This window comes from Arvicola amphibius, chromosome 7, assembly GCF_903992535.2.
Source record: "Arvicola amphibius chromosome 7, mArvAmp1.2, whole genome shotgun sequence".
Taxonomy (NCBI): Eukaryota; Metazoa; Chordata; class Mammalia; order Rodentia; family Cricetidae; genus Arvicola; species Arvicola amphibius.
This window is the reverse complement of record NC_052053.1, coordinates 67,423,124-67,443,727: the sequence shown is the minus strand read 5'-3', so window position 1 is coordinate 67,443,727 and position 20,604 is coordinate 67,423,124. Positions and strand designations below refer to the sequence as shown.

Genomic DNA, 20,604 nt, shown 5'->3' with positions numbered 1-20,604 from the left:
TTGGGTGGATGGCCTTAGAACTGGAGCAGGACACCCCAAAGAATGATGGATCCTCTGGCAGACTGTCAGGTCCCCTTGCAGGCCAAGCAGCTCTCAGAGAAAGGCCTACCTTGCCCCGGGCAGTCAAATGAAGGAGGGGACCTCCCACCGGTCTGGGTGCACTCAATTCCAGGTCCCCAGAGCCCAAACAGGCTGAGCTGTGGGATTTTGTGGCCCCAAAGACCAAAGACGGGAGGATGAGGCACGGGGAGGGGGGGGAGGATTCTGGGTGCAAGCTGGGAAGGGACAGGAAGAGAGATGCGGTATCAGGGGAGAATAACCCCTGCAGGAAGAGCAGGAAGTGCGCTGGTGGCAGGGGGAGTTGTGGAGTGTAGGTGGTCCCTCTCCGGGCAGCTGCCGCGGTTGGGGCACTCACTCCTCACTCACCCCAAAGAATGATGGATCCTCTGGCAGACTGTCAGGTCCCCTTGCAGGCCAAGCAGCTCTCAGACAAAGGCCTACCTTGCCCCGGGCAGTCAAATGAAGGAGGGGACCTCCCACCGGCCTGGGTGCACTCAATTCCAGGTCCCCAGAGCCCAAACAGGCTGAGCTGTGGGATTTTGTGGCCCCAAAGACGGGAGGATGAGGCAGGGGGAGGGGGGGAGGATTCTGGGTGCAAGCTCAAGATACTATTTTAGAATGGATCGTTTTACCCCACAAACCAAGTAAAGATTGAAAACTTATGTAGAAAAGGTCTCTGAATTAGTTATAAAAGGTAAACTGAGACTTTGTCAACTATCAGGTATCGATCCAGCAGAAATTATAGTGCCTTTTGCTAGTGATGAAATAAAAAATTATGGGAAGACAATGAACCATGGCAAAGGGCTTAGCTAATTTTTGGGGAGAAATTAAGAGCAACTATCCCAAAAGCAGTAGACTTAATCTTATAAAGAGAACTTCTTGGATTCTTCCTCAAATTGTACCTGATGCTCCAATAACTGGAGCCCATATATTTTATACTGATGCTAATAAATCAGGGAAGGCTGGTTACAAATCAGATGAATTGAGTAAGGTGGAAAAAAAGCCCTTATACTTCTGTCCAGAAGGTAGAATTATATGCCATTCTTATGGTGCTAAGGGATTTTAAAGAACATCTTAATATAGTTACAGATTCACAATATGCAGAAAAAGTTAACTTGAATATTGAAACCACTGAATTTATACCAGATGATACAGAGTTGACTTCATTGTTTATCTAGGTACAAGACATAATTAGGAATAGGTTTTGTCCAATGTACATAACACACATCAGGTCCCACAGAGGTCTGCTAGGTCCTCTAGCACAAGGTAATGCAGAAATTGAACAATTATTGATTGGAAGTGTGTTGCAGGCCTCAGAATTTCATAAAAAACATCACATCAATAGCAAAGGTTTAAAGAAAGAATTTTCGATTACATGGCAACAAGCTAAGGAGATTATAAAGAGATGCCCTACTTGCTCTTTATATAACCAAATACCACTACCTGCAGGGACTAACCTGAAGGGTATTCAAAGGAATGAAATCTGGCAGATGGATGTGTTCCACTTTGCAGAATTTGGAAAATTAAAATATGTACATCACACCACTGACACTTATTCAGGCTTTCAGTGGGCAACTGCTTTAAGCTCAGAAAAAGCTGACTCAGTAATTACACATTTATTAGAAGTTATGGCCATCATGGGTATACCTGCACAAATAAAAACAGATAATGGTCCAGCTTATGTCTCTAGGAAAATGAAATGTTTTTTTGCTTATTATAATATTAAGCATGTTACAGGTATACCATACAATCCTACAGGTCAAAAAGTCATAGAAGGAACAAGACTGGCAGAAAGATATTGGATAATGGAAAAGTCTGCTGAACTAAATCAACCGGTTTATTTCAAGGATGTGCTGACCTCTCAATGGAAGCCAGGAGATGTGCTGTGTTGGGGAAGGAGTTTTGCTCTTGTTTCCACAGGAGGAGAAAAATGGTGGATACCATCAAAATTAATAAATGTTTGATTTAAAGAGAATAAATCTCTTGGAAAAGGAGAAATGACAGCTCATCCACAATGATGATATTCATACAGGTGGTAAGAAAAACAGATAGAATGGGGGCAGCGTTCTGTTCTTATCTCCACAGGAAAACATTCATCTTTGAAAAAATTTAAGGGACCCTGGATGCTTCAATACTGACAGATGAAAAAATAACTACCCAATAGGGATTATTCAGGTTCTGTAAGTATAAAAACTAAATTATACTAAATCATATTTCTAAATTTATAGAGCTGGTTTTGGAGTTGGACTCTGGCTCAGTCCCTCTTTAATTCCAAGCCTGTTGTTAAGAGAAAACACCAGAGTTTCTGGAGTTTCTGTCTCATGTCAAGAGCCATGCTATGGGACAGCAAGAAATATGAGTTTAGAAAACATCTTTGCTTTTCTTCATATCTATCATACCTTTCATTGAATATATTTATCATGCCTTTCATTGAATATGTGTATGTCTATATATGTCAAGATGATTAATGTTAACTTTTCCACAATGAATAATGAGTTTTTTCTGCAGTGACATTTGACGTTTCCAGGAAGAAGATGGGGCCCCATAACAACTCCACTCGGTTGATATGACATCATGATACTGATAGTGCTACTACAAGTCCTGTTTCGGGTATCAGCTGTACAGATGATTCCAACTTGGTTAGCTGAAATGGTGCACATCTTGTATAACATTCTTGACAGACCTCCACAAAATACTCTGAGACTATTTGTAATTTTAAAAGACATTAATCTTGAAATTTAACCATAATTTTACTTTCACGGGATCCCCCAGAAAGAATGTCACCCCCATGACAGCTGGAAGTAATTCTAGAAGAAGAGGTCCCCTCTCCCAGCAAAGTTTGTCCTCGGGTTTAGGGACATGATTTAGAGGTTGATTATAATTAGTATATGGTTGAGGGTTTGGAGAGAAATTTTATAAGCTCAGGGATCTTTTTGAATCTAAAAAAAGAGGGAAAATTGGATGATGGGATAATAGATTGATATTTGTGAGTTATTGTTTATAGATAATTACATTGACATAGATTTTTATATATGGATACAAAGTTAAATTATATCAAATATTGTATGTATGCATGCTTCTACCTCTGTTTAAAACATTTTTATATTTATATATATGTATACCATATTGCAGTATAGATTTCTACCTCTGATTAATACACTTATATATTGTTTATATATATATTTTTTCATGGTTTATTTTTCTATATTTAAAAAATTCCATCTCTTCCCCTCCTTCTCCCCCTTCCCTCCTCTCCCCTCAACCCATACCTCTCCCTCCATCTTCAGGCCAAGGAGCCAACAGGGTTCCCTACTCTATGATAAAACCAAGGTCCTCCCAACTCCCCCAGGTCCAGGAAGGTGATCAACCAAGCTGAGAAGGCTCCCACAGAGCCCGTCCATGCAGAAGAATCAAAGCCCAGCGCCATTGTCCTTGGTTTCTCAGTCAGCCCCCACCATCGGCCACATTCAGAGAGTCCGGTTTGGTCTCATGTTCCATCAGTCCCATTCCAACTGGAGTTGGTGATCTCCCATTAGTTCTGTCCCACCGTCTCTATGGGTGAATGCACCCCTCATGGTCCTGATTTATTTCTCATGTTCTCCCTCCTTCTGCTCCTCACTAGGACCTTGGGAGCTCAGTCCAGTGCTCCAATGTGGGGCTCAGTCATTTTCTTCATCTATCACCAGGTGGAGGTTCTATTATTATCTTCTCAAGGATCCCGAATTATAGGCTCAATGTCCTTTAATTATGGCTAGAAACCGATTATGAGTGAGTACATCCCATGTTCTTTTTGGGTCTGGGTTACCTCACTCAGAATAGTGTTTTCTATTTCCGTCCATTTGCATGCAAAATTCAAGATGTCATTGTTTTTTACCGCTGAGTAGTATACTAACATGTATATATTCCACAGTTTCTTCATCCATTCTTCAACTGAAGGGCATCTAGGTTATTTCCAGGATCTGGCTATTACAAATAATGCTGCTATGAACATAGTTGAACAAATGCTTTTGTAGTATGATTGGCATCTCTTGGGTAAATTCCCAAGAGAGGAATTGCTGGGTCCTGGGGTAGGTTGATCCCGAATTTCCTGAGAAACCGCCACACTGCTTTCTAAAGCAGTTGCACAAGTGTGCATTCCCACCAGCAATGGATGAGTGTACCCCTTACCCCACAACCTCTCCATCAAAGGTTATCATTGGTGTTTTGGATTTTAGCCAATCTGACAGGTGTAAGATGATATCTCAAAGTTGTTTTGATTTGCATTTCCCCGATAGCTAAGGAAGTTGAGCATGCCCTTAAGTGTCTTGAGGCCATTTGAACTTCTGTTGAGAATTCTCTGTTCAGTTCAGTGCCCCATTTTTAATTGGGTTAATTAGCATGTTAAAGTCTAGTCTCTTGAGTTCCTTATATATTTTAGAGATCAGACCTTTGTCTGTTGCAGGGTTGGTGAAGATCTTTTCCCAGTCAGTAGGCTGCCTTTGTGTCTTAGTGACAGTGTCCTTTGCTTTATAGAAGCTGCTCAGCTTCAGGAGGTCCCGTTTATTCAATGTTGTCCTTAATGTCTGTGCTGCTGAGGTTATACGTAGGAAACGGTCTCCGGTGCCCATTTGTTGTAGAGTACTTCCCACTTTCTCCTCTAACAGGTTCAGTGTGTTCAGATTGATATTGAGGTCTTTAATCCATTTGGACTTGAGTTTTGTGCATAGTGACAGATATGGATCTAATTTAATTCTTCTACAGGTTGACATCCAGTTATGCCAGCACCATTTGTTGAAGATGCCCTCTTTCTTCCATTGTGTACTTTTGGCTCCTTTATCAAAAATCAGGTGTTCATAGGTTTGTGGTTTAAGATCTGGGTCTTCTATATGATTCCATTGGTCGACTTCTCTTTTTTATGCCAATACCAAGCTGTTTTCAATACTGTAGCTCTGTAGTAGAGTTTGAAGTCAGGGATGGTAATGCCTCCAGAAGTACCTTTATTGTATAAGATTGTTTTGGCTATCCTGGGTTTCTTGTTTTTCCATATAAAGTTGATTATTGTCCTCTCAAGATCTGTGGAGAATTTTGATGGGACCTTGATTGGGATTGCATTGAATCTATAGATTGCTTTTGGTAGAACTGCCATTTTTAGTATGTTCATCCTCCCAATCCACGAGCAAGGGAGATCCTTCCATTTTCTGGTATCCTCTTCAATTTCTTTCTTCAAAGACTTAAAGTTCTTGTCAAATAAATCCTTCACTTCCTTTGTTAGAGTTACTCCAAGATATTTTATGCTATTTGTGGCTATTGTGAAAAGTGATACTTCTCTTATTTCCCTCTCTGCTTCCTTATCCTTTGTATATAGGAGGGCGACTGATTTTTTGGAGTTGATCTTGTATCCTGCCACATTACTGAAGGAGTTTATCAGCTGTAGGAGTTCTTTGGTGGAGTTTTTGGGGTCACTTATGTACACTATCATATCATCTGCAAATAACGAAAGTTTAACTTCTTCCTTTCCAAATCGAATCCCCTTGATTCCCTTATCTTGTCTTATTGCTATTGCTAGAACCTCAAGCACCATATTGAAGAGATAAGGAGAGAGTGGACAGCCTTGTCATGTTCCTTAATTTAGTGGGATGGCCTTGAGTTTCTCTCCATTTAATTTGATGTTAGCTGTCGGCTTGCTGTAAATAGCTTTTATTATATTTAGGAATGACCCTTGTATCCCTAATCTTTCCAAGACCTTTATCATGAAGGGGTGTTGAATTCTGTCAAATGCTTTTTCAGCATCTAATGAGATGATCATATGGTTTTTATCCTTCAGCTTATTTATATGATGGATTACACTGATAGATTTTTGTATGTTGAACCAGCCCTGCATCTCTTTGATGAAGCCTACTTGATTGTAGTGGATAATTTTTTTAATGTGTTCTTGGATTCAGATTGCCAGTATTTTATTGAGAATTTTTGCGTCAATGTTCATGAGTGAGATTGGCTTGTAATTCTCTTTCTTGCCTGAGTCTTTGTGTGGTTTATGTATCAGGGTAACTGTAGCTTCATAAAAGGAATTTGGCAGTGACTCTTGTGTTTCTATATTATGAAATTCCTTAAGGAGTATAGGTATTAGGTCTTCTTGGAAGTTCTGGTAAAATTCTGCATTGAAACCATCTGGTCCTGGGCTCTTTTTGGTAGGGAGGTTTTTGATAACAGTTTCTAATTCTTCGCAACTAACAGGACTATTTAGAGCATTTACTTGGTCCTGGTTTAACTTTGGTATATGGTATTTATCTAAAAAAATGTCCATTTCTTTTACATTTTACAATTTTGTAGTATACAGGCTTTTGTAGTAAGATGTAATGATTCTCTGAATTTCCTCTGTGTCTGTTTTTATGTCCCCCTTTTCATTTCTGACCTTATTAATTTGCGTGTTCTCTCTCTGCCATTTGTATAGTTTGGCTAGGGGTTTGTCAATCTTGTTGATTTTCTCCAAGAACCAGCTTTTCGTTTCATTGATTCTTTGGATTGTTTTCTGTGTTTCTATTTTGTTGATTTCTGCCCTCAATTTGATTAATTTCAGTCTTCTACTTCTCCTAGGTGAGTCTGCTTCTTTTTTTTCCAGAGCTTTCAGGTGTGCTGTTAAGTCTCCAATGAGTGCTTTCTCCGTTTCCTTTAAGTGGGCACTTAGTGCTATGAACTTTCCTCTTAGCACTGCTTTCATTGTGTCCCATAGGTTTGAGTATGTTGTGTCTTGGTTTTCATTAAATTCAACGAAGACTTTAATTTCTTTCTTTATTTCTTCCTTGACCCAGGTGTGGGTCAGTAGTTGACTGTTCAGTTTCCATGAGTTTGTGGGCTTTCTGGGGGTAGCATTGTTGTTGATTTCTAATTTTAATCCATGGTGATCCAATAAGACACAGGTGGTTACTAATTTTTTTTGTAACTGTGGAAGTTTGCTTTGTTACCAAGTATATGGTCAATTTTCAAAAAGGTTCCATGAGCCGCAGAAAAGAAGGTATATTCTTTCCTCTTTGGGTGGAATGTTGTATTGATGTCTGTTAAGTCCATTTGGTTCATTACCTCCATTAAGTCTTTCAATACTCTGTTAGGTTTCTGTCGGATTGACCTGTCCATCCGTGAGAGAGGAGTGCTGAAGTCTCCAACTATTAGTGTCTGTGGTTTGATAGCTGCCTTGAGTTCTAGAAGTGTTTCTTTTACATAAGTGGGAGCTTTTATATTAGGGGTATAGATATTCAGGATTGAGACTTCATTCTGAAAGATTTTTCCTGTTATGAGTATAACGTGTCCCTTTCCATCTCTTCTGATTGATTTTAGTTTGAAGTCAACTTTGTTAGACATTAGTATGGCCACACCGGCTTGTTTCTTAGGTCCATTTGCTTGATAAACATTTTCCCAACCCTTTACTCTGAGTAGGTGTCTGTCTTTGTGTTTGAGGTGCGTTTCTTGTAAACAGCAGAATGTTGGATCCTGTTTTCGTATCCAATCTCTTAGCCTGTGCCTTTTTATAGGTGAGTTGAGTCCATTGATATTAAGTGATATTAATGACCAGTGGTTGTTAACTTCAGTCATTTTTAGTAGTAGAGTTTGTGTGTTTCCCTTCTTCTAGTTGTGCTGGTGAAGGGTCGCTAGATGCCTGAGTTATTGTGGGCATTGTTGGACTCCTTTGTTTGTGATTTTCCTTCTATTACTTTCTGCAAGGCTCGATTTGTGGCTATGTATTGTTTAAATCTGTTTTTGTCCTGGAATATCTTGTTTTCTCCATAGATGGTGAATGCAAGCTTTGCTGGGTATAGTAGTCTAGGCTTGCATCCATGTTCCCTTATTGTCTGTAGCACATCTATCCAAGCTCCTCTGGCTTTCATGGTTTCCATTGAGAAGTCAGGTGTAATTCTGATAGGTTTCCCTTTGTATGTTAATTGACCTTTTTCCTTTGCAGCTCTTAATATCTGTTCTTTATTCTGTATGTTTTGTGTTTTGATTATTATATGGCATGGGGATGCTTTCTTTTGATCCAGTCTATTTGGCGTTCTGTAGGCTTCTTGTACCTTCATAGGAACATCCTTCTTTAGGTTGGGGAAGTTTTCTTCTATAATTTTGTTGAATATGTTTTCTGGGCCTTTGAGTTGTAATTCTTCTCCTTCTTCTACCCCAATTATTCTTAAGTTTGGTCTTTTCATAGTGTCCCAGATTTCCTAGATGTTTTGTGTTAAGAATTTGTTAGATTTGTTTAGTTCTTTAATCTGTGAATTTATTTCCTCTATAGTATCTTCAGAGTCCGAGATTCTTTCTTCCATCTCTTGTATTCAGTTGGAAATACTTGTCTCTGAAGTTTCTGTTTGTTTACTCAGAGTTTCCATTTCCAGTCTTCCCTCAGTATGTGTTTTCTTCACCTCTATTTCATTTATCAGGTCTTGTACTGTTTCCCTTACCTGTTTGATTGCTTTTTCTTGTTTTTCTTGGGTATCTTTGAGAGATTTATTTATTTTGTCTACCTTTTTGTTTGTCATCTCCATTTCTTTGTGGCAGTTTTTTTTTACCTCTTGTTTAAGGTCCTCTATTATTTTCATAAAGTACTGTTATGGTCGGTTTCTTCTATATCTTCTGGGGTAGGGTGTTCAATTCTTGTTGTTTTGGGATGTCTGGATTCTTGTGATGTCATGTTGCCTTTCATGTTGTTGGAGGAGTTCTTGCATTGGCGCCTGCTCATCTCCTCCTTCAAATGGAGCCGGGAGGTGCTTGGTGTCTTAGACCAATCTTTGCTGTGACTGAATCTGGTTGGATCTCCTCAGTGCCAGTGCAGGAGCTATTCCTTGAGGCACAAACTGAATAAGCCCACACTCCCTTGCAGGAATCCTCAGACCTGCCTGGAGGCCAGAGTCTGACCCCTTTGTGTGGATGGCCTTAGTACAGGAGCAGGACTCCTGAGTACACTAGGGAAGGCTTGGGAGAGGCAGGGACATGAGAAACAAAGACAAGCCTGCAGCAGGAGCTGTGGGAGGGGGTCTGTGCTCTCTTCCAGGGCAGGTTGCCCCAGGATAGCACTCACTTACCAGTCCAGATGGAACTCTACTGCATAGGATCAGGGATTCCTGGCAGCCCAGGGATGCCTGCCCAGACAAAAGGACCAAGGTGGGGGCAGGGTGGGATCGAATATCACACAGGGAACCTGGCATCACAATCTGAAGGAGCCCGCACTCCCTTGCAAGAATCCTCAGACCTGCCTGGAGGCCAGAGTCTGACCCCTTTGGGTGGATGGCCTTAGTACAGGAGCAGGACACCTGAATACAATAGGGAAGGCTTGGGAGAGGCAGGGATGTGAGAAACAAAGACAAGCCTAGTTTCTGATATCTTATATCTGCTCTGAGCACTTCCTTCTCAATCCAACTCCAGAGCCTTCTAGGGCAGGGAGACATGCAAATTAAGCATCTCTGTGCCAGAGAAAACTAGCCCTGCCCTGACCTTATGGGTCTAACAGAGGATATGAGCCCTGGATTCTCAAGATTTGGTGCTCACTTTGGTTTTATTTGTCATTATTTTAAAAGGTAATTATTGATATGTATTTCTGGGTGTTGTGTGGACATGAAAAGAGAAAAATTGGAATTTTATTTGGACTAGACAGTCTTCTAACCAGCATTCCCTGTGTTTGCAGGTGTCCAATGTGAGTAGCAGCTGGTAGATTCTGGGCAAGGCTTGGTACAGCCTGGAAAGTCTCTCAAACTCTCCTGTGCAGCCTCTGAATTCATCTTCTGTGACTATAGCATGGACTGGGTCCGCAAGGCTCCAGAGAATGGACTGGATTGTGTTGCTTATATTAGTGATGGTAGTGTTACCATCTACCATGCCGACACTGTGAAAGGCTGATTCACCATCTCCAGAGGCAATGCCAAGAGCACCCTGTACCTGCAAATGAGCAGTCTGAGGTCTGAGGACACAGCCATGCATTAAAGAGTCACCAAGATAAAATTACTGTGAGCTAAGACACAAACCTCCCTGCAAGGTGCTCAGGACCAGCAGGAGGAGCTGAGAGCACACAGCTCGGGTCACAGAAGAACCTGCTCAGAAGGGGGTACAATGTTGAACTCCTCTGTGTCTTGACTGCTTCTCTATATCACAATCAGGGATCCCCTCTACAGATACTATATATAGTAACTCTTGATGAGTCCACACATTTATTTAAATTTCTGCTTTTGTTTTAGTTAGGGTTTACGTTGCTGTGAAGAGACAGCATGACATTGTCAACAATTATAAAGGAAAGCATTTAATTCAGAGGTTTAATCCGTTATTATTGTGGTGGGAAGTATGCTGGCATGCACGCAGACATGGTACTGAAGAGGCAGCTGAGAGTTCTTCATCTGAATTCCCAGGCTCTAGGGGGGAAAATGAGACACAGGAGGCCAGTTTTGATGTTTTGAGATGTCAAAGCCTGCCCCTAGCACTTCTTCCAACAATGTCACACCTATTCCAGCAAGGCCTCACCTCTCAACAGTGCCAGTCAAGGGACTATGAGCTCATGAGGCCATTTTAATTCAATTTGCCACAGCTTTCCATTGTGACATATGTTCCCTTTCTCTGTCTTTGTCTCTGTCTGTCTGTTTCTTTCTCTCTCTGTGAGATTTCTGAGCATTTTGATATGAGATGTCTTCCTCTGTCCATCTACATCATAATTTTGAAATAAGTTTCATCACTCTGCCTGAATCTCATCAACTGGCTAGACTGTAGGCCAGTGGGTCATAATGTCTCCACTTCCCAGAGACTGACTTGCTGGTTGACCACACATACTCCTTTCCATGGTTATGGAGAACTAACTACAGGACCTTATTCTCATGTGGTTAGAACTTGAAACACAAAGCTATATCCATAGCCACAGTATGGAGTTTTTAAAGCAAACAAACAAACAAACAAACAAACAAACAAATGTAGGATATACTCTGACTCCAGCAAAACACAGACCATTATACAAAGCAGGTGATTATTTTGTGGGGACGAGGATCAGATTGTGAAGAAGCAAAGGACCCTTGATACTGTGAAACCCTAGACTCAGGGCAGAGACTCAGTAAGATTCTCTCTTTAGAGTACTGTGTGGGACTCAAGGTAGAAGCAACACAGGAACCAGGCATGGACAGTGGACCATGAATTCAGATGACCTCCATACTGACCATCATCCTCACACAAATGATGGACCACAGACTCAGCTATGATACTGGTAATAAAATGTATATGAGGCCCCAGCACTGAGACCTGTGAACAATGTATCTAATTAAAGTTCATTGAGCTTCTATTAACTTCAAATTGTCTCTAACACACTCATAGGTAATGTGTCTTTCCTTTTCTTCTCCCCTATGTATTTGTTAGGGTTTAATTTGTTTAGCTAAATATAATATAGTTTAATTGTTAGGGTGTAATGTGTATATATATTCCAGAATTTAATAGTTTTAAGGAATTTTCTTTTAACATATTAATCCCTTTTCTTTTCATCTTTTTTTTCTTCTAATGGCCTTATTTACACTGCTTTCCCCGAAACATGGTGTGAAGGCCCTGTGACTAATTCTGAGCTGGTATTATTTATCTGAAGTTCTGATGTACCATGTTGTGGCTCTTACAAGAACAAGACTAGAGCATTATTCTGAATGGAATTCTGGGATCATTATTAGTGCTATTATGAAAGAGTAGGTCGGCATTGGAAGCCAGGGTATGATGTTTGTTCAATCGAAGTATGATGTCACCTAGAATCTGATGTAGGTCTGTCCATATCGTCATGGAGTTGTATTGCTGGGATGATGGGATAGCTGTGGAACAAGACATTGATGTCCTGTGAGCTCCAGAGAAATGGCCTGGAGAGGGCTCTGTATTCATAGGTTCACCCATTAGGCAGAGATCTGGAAGATGCAGGCAGGAGCCACAACTGTTTCTACAAATTGCTTCTACCTTCTCTGTCCTGCTCTGCCTGCATCAGGTACTTTCACACATGTGAGGGCAATTCCCTAAGGGGACACTGAGGCTTTAGCATCATGCCCACAACAGCCACAACTAGGCTTGTGAATGTCCAGTTTTTAATAGAGGCTTATTAATGGAGCTAAGTTTCTACAAGACTCAGACCCTCAATACAGGTTCCACTTCCCTATCTTGACGCTGTCCCCCTAAGCTCAGTCCTTGGCCAGAGGTGTCCCCAAATGTGTGTTTATCAGAAGTGCTTGCCTCACTGCTGTTTCTCAGAGATCATCTTAGTCCCCTCAGTCTTGCTTTTCACAGTATCCTATTTGGAGACAGGGGAAGCATCAACCTGGTATCATGTCACAAGTGTGTATGAGAGATATAAACTGACCTAAGTGAACAGTCTGAGTGTAGTGAGAAGCGGCGGGGCCACCAGGCCACCGGCTAGCTTTACACCCGAAATAATTACACGGAAACTGTATTCTTTTAAAACACTGCCTGGCCCATAGTTTCAGCCTCTTATTGGCTAATACTCATATCTTGCTTTAACCCATATTTAGTAATCTGGGTAGCACCACGAGGTGTGGCTTACCAGGAGAGATCTTAACCTGCGTCCATCTCGGAGAGGAGCAGCATGGAGTCTCACTATGGCGAATGCCTGAAGCGTCTCCCCCACTCTACTTCCTTGTTCCCACAATTTTGTTCTGTCTACTCCGCCTACCTAATTTTCTGTTCTCTTAAAGGGCCAAGGCAGTTTTCTTTATTAATTAACCAATGAAAGAAACATAGATAACTCTCCTCCATCAGTCTGAGGGTTTGTGTTGCTGAGTTATAGATGTATGACTGATGACCTATATTCAGAACATTTTTATTACTCCCTTGTGAGCTTTGCACACTAAAGTTTGCATAGCCAAAACCCATGTATTTGATGAAAAAGGTCTCCAATTTGGTCAAAATCTGAGAAAACATGATCCCAAATTATACCAGAGGCTTCTACATGGTCTAAAAACACCAGGCTCAACATATTGTCAGGCAAATATGCGAATTGTGTGCAGCACCCAGGACTAAGTGGTCAGGACCATTGGGGTGTATCAGAGAAGCTTCAACCCACACTAGTCTCACACCCTTATGGTTTCAGTGTGTCTCTGAAGAGCACACATGTTTGGAACAAAATCCCATCTTCCTATGCTGTTGTTATTTTAGCTAAGACCTTTGGAAAGTGAGTAGGTTAGAGGATACAGCAACAGCACTGTGATGTTTAAAAGTTAAATTGACTTAACATAAAATATTGTTTTTTGCCTCTCAATGTAGGCCGTGGCCAGGTTGAGACCCTGGAAGAGGTCTAATACAATTTAAATTATTTTATTGAGCTATATATTTCTCCCCCTCACCTCCCTATTCAACCCTCTCCCATGATCCACATGCTCCCAATTAACTCAGGAGATATTGTCTTTTTCTACTTATCATGTGCATTAGATCAATGTATGTGTCTCTTAGGGTCCTCATTGTTGTCTAGGTTCTCTGGGGTTGTGATTTATAGGCTGGTTTTCTTTGCTTTGTGACTAAAAGCCACTTATTAGTGAGTACAAATGATATTTGTCTTTCTGGGTCTGGGTTACTTCATTCAATATGGTGTTTTCTAGTTCTATCCATTTGTCTGCAAAATTCAAGGTGTTGTTATTTTTTTCTGCTATGTAGTACTCCATTGTGTAAATATACCACATTTTCCTTATCCATTCTTTGGTTGAGGGGCATTTAGGTTGTTTCTAGGTTCTGGCTATGACAAACAATGCTGCTATGTACATAGTTGAGCACATGTCCTTGTGGCATAATTGAGCATCCTTTGGATATATACCCAAAAGTGGTATTACTGGGTCTTGAGGAAGGTTGTTTCCTAATTTTCTGAAAAAACTGCCACACTGACATATAAAGGGACTATACCAACTTGCATTCCCACCAGCATTGCAGAAGTGTTCCCTTTACCCCGCAACCCCTCCAGCATAAATTGTCATCATCAGTGTTTTTTATCTTGGCCATTCTTACAGGTGTAAGATGGAATCTCAGAATTGTTTTGATTTGCATTTGTCTGATGGTTAAAAATGTTGAACATTTTCTTAAGTGTCTTTCAGCCATTTTAGATTCCTCTGTTGAGAGTTCTCTGTTTAGGATTTTTTTATTATTTTTTTGGATTTTTTAATTGGATTATTTGTTATTTTGATGACTAATTTCTTGAGTTCTTTGTATATTTTGTAGGTCAGACCTCTGTCTGATGTGGGGTTAGTGAAGATCTTTTCGCATTCTATAAGTTGTCATTTTGTCCTGTTGACTGTGTCTTTTGGTTTACAGAAGCTCTTCAGTTTCAGGAGGTCCCATTTATTGTTTCTCTCAGTGTCTGTGCTGCTGGAGTTATACTTAGAAAGTGGTCTACTGTGCCAATGCATTCAAATTTACTTTCCACTTTCTCTTTTATAAGGTTCAGTTTGGCTGGCTTTATTTTGAGGTCTTTGATCCATTTGTACTTGAGTTTTGTGTATGGTGATAAATATGACAGACCACCATGTTTTAAAGCTAAATTTTTAACAACATTAATTGAACAGCGCGCTATTGATCCCATGAGTCAAAAAAGAGAAAATAAAGATATTAAAAACTTCCTAGAATTGTAAGAAAATGAAGGCACAACATACCCAAAACCTACAGGACACTATGAAAGCAGTGCTAAGAGGAAAGTTCATAGCACTAAGTGCCTACATAAAGAAAATGGAGAATGTTCACATTAGTGACCTAATAGCATACTTGAAAACTTTAGAACAAAAAGAACTAGACTCTTCCAGAAGAAGTAGAAGACAAAAAATAATCAAATTGAGTGCTGAAATCAGAAAAAAAGAAAAGAAAAAGAAAACATACACAGAATCAATGAAATAAAGAGCTAGTTCTTTGAGAAATTCAACAAGATATAATACAAGCCCTTATCAAAACTAATCAAAAGACAGAGAGGGGACATCCAAATTAACAAAATAAGAAATGAAAGGGGCGATGTAACAACAGACATGGAGAAAGTACAGAGAATCACTAGATTATACTTCATAAACCTGTATTCCACAAAATTGGAAATGTAAAAGAAATGGACATCCTTGCTCATTCCTCCTTCAGCTCCTCATTTGGGCCTTGGGAGCTCAGTCCAGTGCTCCAATGTGGGTCTCTGTCTCTATCTCCATCCATCGCCAGATGACCCTTCTATGGTGATATGCAAGATATTCATCAATATGGCTATAGGAAAGGGCCATTTCAGGCTCCCTCTCCTCAGATGCCCAAGGAAATAGCTTGGGACATCTCCATGGTCACCTAGGAACCCCTCCTGAGTGAAGTCCCCTGCTAACCCTAAAATAGCTTCCCTAATTAAGATAACTACTTCCCTGCTCCCCCATCTACCCTTCCTTCATCCCAACCATCCCATTCCTCCAGGTCTCCCCATCCTCCCCTCCTCACTTTTCTCTCCCCATCTCCCCATCTCCCCTTACCCCCACCCCATCCCCACCCCAAGATCCCAATTTTTGCCTGGCAATCTAGTCTACTTCCAATATCCAGGAGGATAACTATATGTTTTTCTTTGGGTTCACCTTCTTATTTAGCTTCTCTAGGGTCATGAATTATAGGCTCACTGATCTTTATTTATGTCTAGAATCCACTTATAAGTGAGTACATACCAAATTCATCTTTTTGGGTCTGGGTTACCTCACTCAGAATAGTGCTTTGTATTTCCATCCATTTGTATGCAAAGTTCAAGATGTCATTGTTTTTTACTGCTGAGTAGTACTCTAATGGGTATAATGGGTATATATTCCACACTTTCTTTATCCATTCTTCCATTGAAGGGCATCTAGACTGTGAGGGGTGCGCCCACCCACTGAGACGGTGGGGCTGATCTAATAGGAGCTCACCAAGGCCAGCTTGACTTTGACTGAAAAAGCATGGGATCAAACCAGACTCTCTGAACGTGGTGGACAATGAGGGCTGACTGAGAAGCCAAGGACAATGGCACTGGGTTTTGATCCTACTGCATATACTGGCTTTGAGGGAGCCTAGTCTGTTTAGATGCACACTTTCCTGGACCTGGATGGAGGGGGGAGGACCTTGGACTTCCCACAGGGCAGGGAACCCTGACTGTTCTTTGGACTGGAGAGGGAGGGGGAGGGGAATGGAAGGAGGGGAAAGGAAATGGAGGTGTGGAGGCGGCGGAAATTTTTAATAATAAAAAATAAAAAATAAAAAAGAAATGGACAATTTTCTGCATAGGTACCACATACCAAAATAAAATCAAGACCAGGTGAATAATTTAAGTAGACCTATAACCTGCAAGTAAATAGAAGCAGTCTTCAAAAGCCTCCCAGTGAAAAAAAGGCCAGGGCCCAATGGTGTCAGTGAAGAATTCTACCAGAATTTCAAAGAAGAGCTAATATCTATATTTCTCAAAGTGTTCTACATAATAGAAACAGAAGGAACATTGCCAAACTCTTTTTATGAGGCTACAGTTACCATGATACCAAAACCACACTCAGAATCAACCAAGAAAGAGAACTACAGACCAATGTTACCCGTGAACATAGATGCAAAAATACTCAATAAAGCACTGGCAAACAATGCAGGAACACATCAAAAAATAATCCACCAAGATCTAGTCGGCTCCGTCCCAGAGATGCAGGAAAGGCTCAGCATATAAAAAAAAAAATCTATCAATGTAATCTACCATATAAATAAGCTGAAAGAAAAAAATAGGATCATCCCATTAGATGCCTCCAAAGTATTAGATCAAATCCAATACCCCTTTATGATTAAGGTCTTGGAAAGAGGAAGGATACAATGAACATAGCTAAACAAAAGAAAAACGTACAGCTGATAGTCAACATCAACTTAAATGGAGAGAAACTCAAAGTGATTCCACTAAAATCAGAACAAGACAAGGCTGTCCACTCTCTCCATATCTCTTCAACATAGTTCTTGAAGTTCTGGCTATAGCAATAAGACAAGAAAAGGAGATCAAAGGGAATCAAATTGGAAAGGAAGGAGTCAAACTTTTGCTATTTACAGATGATATGAGAGCATACATATGTGACCCCAGTACCTCTACTAGTGAGCTTCTACAGCTAAGAAACAGCTTCTGCAATGTGGCCGAACACAGTTCAACTGAAAAAAATCAGTAGCCTCCTAAAAACAAATGATAAAGAAGCTGGGAAAGAAATCAGAGAAACATCACCATTCACAATAGCCACAAATAACAAAGTATCTTGGGATAACAGTAATCAAAGAAGTGAAAGAACTGTTCATCAAGAATTTTATATCTTTTTTTTTTTTGGTTTTTCGAGACAGGGTTTCTCTGTGGCTTTGGAGCCTGTCCTGGAACTAGTTCTTGTAGACCAGGCTGGTCTCGAACTCACAGAGATCCACCTGCCTCTGCCTCCCGAGTGCTGGGATTAAAGGCATGCGCCACCACCGCCCGGCTAAGAATTTTATATCTTTAAAGAAAGAACTTGAAGAAGATAACAGAAAATGGAAAGATCTCCTATGCTCTGGGATAAATAGAATCAACATAGAAAAAAAAAGTCAATCCTACACAAAGCAATCTATAGTTTTAATGCAATCCCTATCAAAATCCCAACACAATTCTTCACAGATCTTGAAAGACAAATACTCAAATTCGTATGGAAAAGCAAAAAGCCCAGGATAGCCAAAACTATCCTGTACAATAAAGGAACTTCCATAGGCATTACCATCTTTGACATCAAGCTGTACTATAGAGTTACAGTAATGAAAACAGTTTGGTATTGGCATAAAAATTGAAAGGTTGACCAGTGGAATCAAACTGAAGTCCCGAACACTAATCCACACACCTACAAACACCTGATTTTGACAAAGAAGCTATAAATAAACAACAGAAAAAAAGAATCTTCAATAAACAGTGTGGGCATAACTGGATGTCCACATGTAGAAGAATGAAAATAGATCCATATCAATCACCATGCACAAAACTCAAGTCCAAATGGCATAAAGACCTCAATATAATTCCAATCACACTGAACCTGATAGAAGAGAAAGTGGAAAGTAGCTGTCAATGTGTGGGCAGGGGAGATCACTTCCTAAATATAACTCCTGTAGCACAGACACCAAGAGCAACAATAAATAGGACCTCCTGAAACTGAGAAGCTTCTGTAAAACAAAGGACACAGTCAATAAGACAAAAAGGCAACCTGCTGAATGGGAAAAGATCTTCACCAACTCCACATCAGACAAAGAACTGACCTCCAAAATATATAATCAAGAAATTAGACATCAAAATTCTAAATAATCTAATTAAAATTGGGGTACAGAATTAAATAGAGAATTCTTAACAGAAGAATCTCACATGGCCAAAATACACTTTAAGACATGTTCAACAGCCATCTGGGAAATGCAAATCAAAACAACTCTGAAATACCATCTAGACTAGAAGCAATGCAACCGACAGTGGTGACAGGAATGGTCCTAGGCTGCTTTAGCTTCCGTCTTGGTACTGGTTAAATACTGAGAAATATGTGTTGCTTGACAAATTAAAAGCAATTAAATCAATTCCATACACGGAGCAAGAAACCCAGAATTTAGGGGCGGGGAGCAGAAAAGCGGGAGCTGCACAAGTTGCCACGCAGCAAGGAATCGTCCCGTCCCGGGGAATGCAGAGGACTTGTGTATGTGCACTTGGGAAATTTCCAAGTCATCACACCCAGCAAACTCTGTTGTGAAGGGGATTCTAAAAAAAATGCTTAGGCAAAAGCAAGCCTGTCTGGTGGAATGACCAGGCCATTCACCCAGTGGGCGTGGAGTTTAAATCCACATGGGCACCAAGTGACAAATGAACCAAGTGATGAGTGGACATTTAAAAGAAATCCCACACTAGCTCAGAAATGAGAAATAGATATTTATTTAGGGGTAAACTCACAAATCAGAATTCTTGAACGGTGGACAGAGATCAAATCCCTCAATCCAACAATCTGAAGGGGAGCAGGCAAAAAAGGGAGGAGGAAAAAAAGGGGCGGACGCAGGCTCTGCATCCACATATCTAGTATAAAAGGCCATGCCCCAGAAGGCAGGTAACCACAGGTTGCAAGCCTTCCTATAGCACTCTAAGCTTTCGGGTTCCCAAGTGGAAGGTTCAGTGAATTTTTTGGAGTAGGTGCTTCCTTAATAGTTTTGGAAGAAGCACCTTTTCCGTTGGGAGTCTCCACCATCCATCTCTTTTATAGGCTCCCTATACTTGGGCAGCCCAGGTTTCTTCATTTGAATTATAGTTCAGTTGGGGAGGCAAGCTACAAGGACCTGGATCAGATAGTATGGGTAGAGTCACTGTAGTTGTGATCAGAGATGCCCCCTTTGCTTTTTGGTCTGCTAGATTGTTTCCCCTAGAGATGACATCTGTTCTCTTTTGGTGTCCAGGATATTACTGATAGCTTCTTTGGGAGTCAGAGTGCTTTTAGCAATTCTAATATTTCTTGTTTGTTTTTCATAGTCTTTCCCTCCGCAGTGAGCAGCCCCCTCTCCATGTAAATCTCCCCATGGATGTGCAAAGTGGCAAATGCGTACCTGCTGTCCGTGTAAACGTTGATTCATTTGTCTTTTACTAGCTGCAAGGCTTTTATTAATGCTCTCAGTTCAGTCTTCTGGGCTGAGGTACAGTGGGCAGGGCCTCCGCCCAGACTACCAGGTAGGCTGTTGTCACTGCGGCCCCAGCATACCTGTGTCCATCTCTCATGAAACTGCTCCCATCCGTGAACCAAGTTTCTTCTGCATCTGTTAATGGAATATCACAGAGGTCAGATCAAATACAATATGCTTGAGCTAGAATTTCAATGCAGTCATGGAGGGGAGCCTCTAGGTCAGGGTCAGGCAGCATGGTAGCTGGGCTCAGGGTAGTTGGTGTTTGAAAGGTTATCCTGCTAGGGTTTAAGAGAAGAACTTGGTAATGAGTCACTCTGGCATTACTTAGCCACCTCTCAGGAGGCTGCTTTAAAGTAGATTCCAATGTGGGGTACATACCTCAAGATTTTTCCCAAAGTCACCTTATCAGCATTTTTGACCAGCAGTGCCATGGCTGCAATGATGCATGAGCATGGAGGCCACCAGAGGCCACAGTGTCCAGTTTCTTAGAGAAGTAAGCAGCTGGCCTTTTCCACGGTCCAATGTTCTGAGTCAATGATCACTTTGCTATTCCCTTGTTTTTATCCACGTATAAGATGAAGGTTTAATTGATGTCAGGGAGGCCTAGGGTGGGGGCCTCCAACAGTCTCTGCTTGATGGTATCAAAAGCCACCTGTTTCTCTGAGTTTTAAGTTAAATTTTTCTCCTTTGTGGCCTCATAGAGAGGGCGAAAGATCTCAGTGTACCCTGGAATCCAAAGTCTGCAAAATCCTGCAGAGCCCAGGAATTCTCTGACTTGTCTCACTGTCTTAGGCACAGGTATTTTTAACACTGTCTCTTTTCTGGCTTCAGACAGCCATCTCTTACCTTCTTTTAGTATATATCCAAGGTAAGGCACCTGCTTCCTGCAGATCTGGGCCTTCTTTGCTGACACCCGCTAGCCTAATGTTCCCA

The 20,604-nt window shown here is 40.9% G+C and overlaps 1 long non-coding RNA gene and 1 gene segment (V, D, J or C); one reads left to right on the top strand and one right to left on the bottom strand.

Annotated features, from left to right (window-relative positions):
* The window catches only part of LOC119819860, a 719,441-nt gene that overhangs the window by 234,188 nt on the left and 464,649 nt on the right, over window positions 1–20,604 (bottom strand).
* LOC119819544 lies at window positions 3,769–10,323 on the top strand. The gene is made up of 2 exons (XR_005286285.1): window positions 3,769–3,828; window positions 9,707–10,323. It is a non-coding gene; the product is annotated as an uncharacterized LOC119819544 (long non-coding RNA).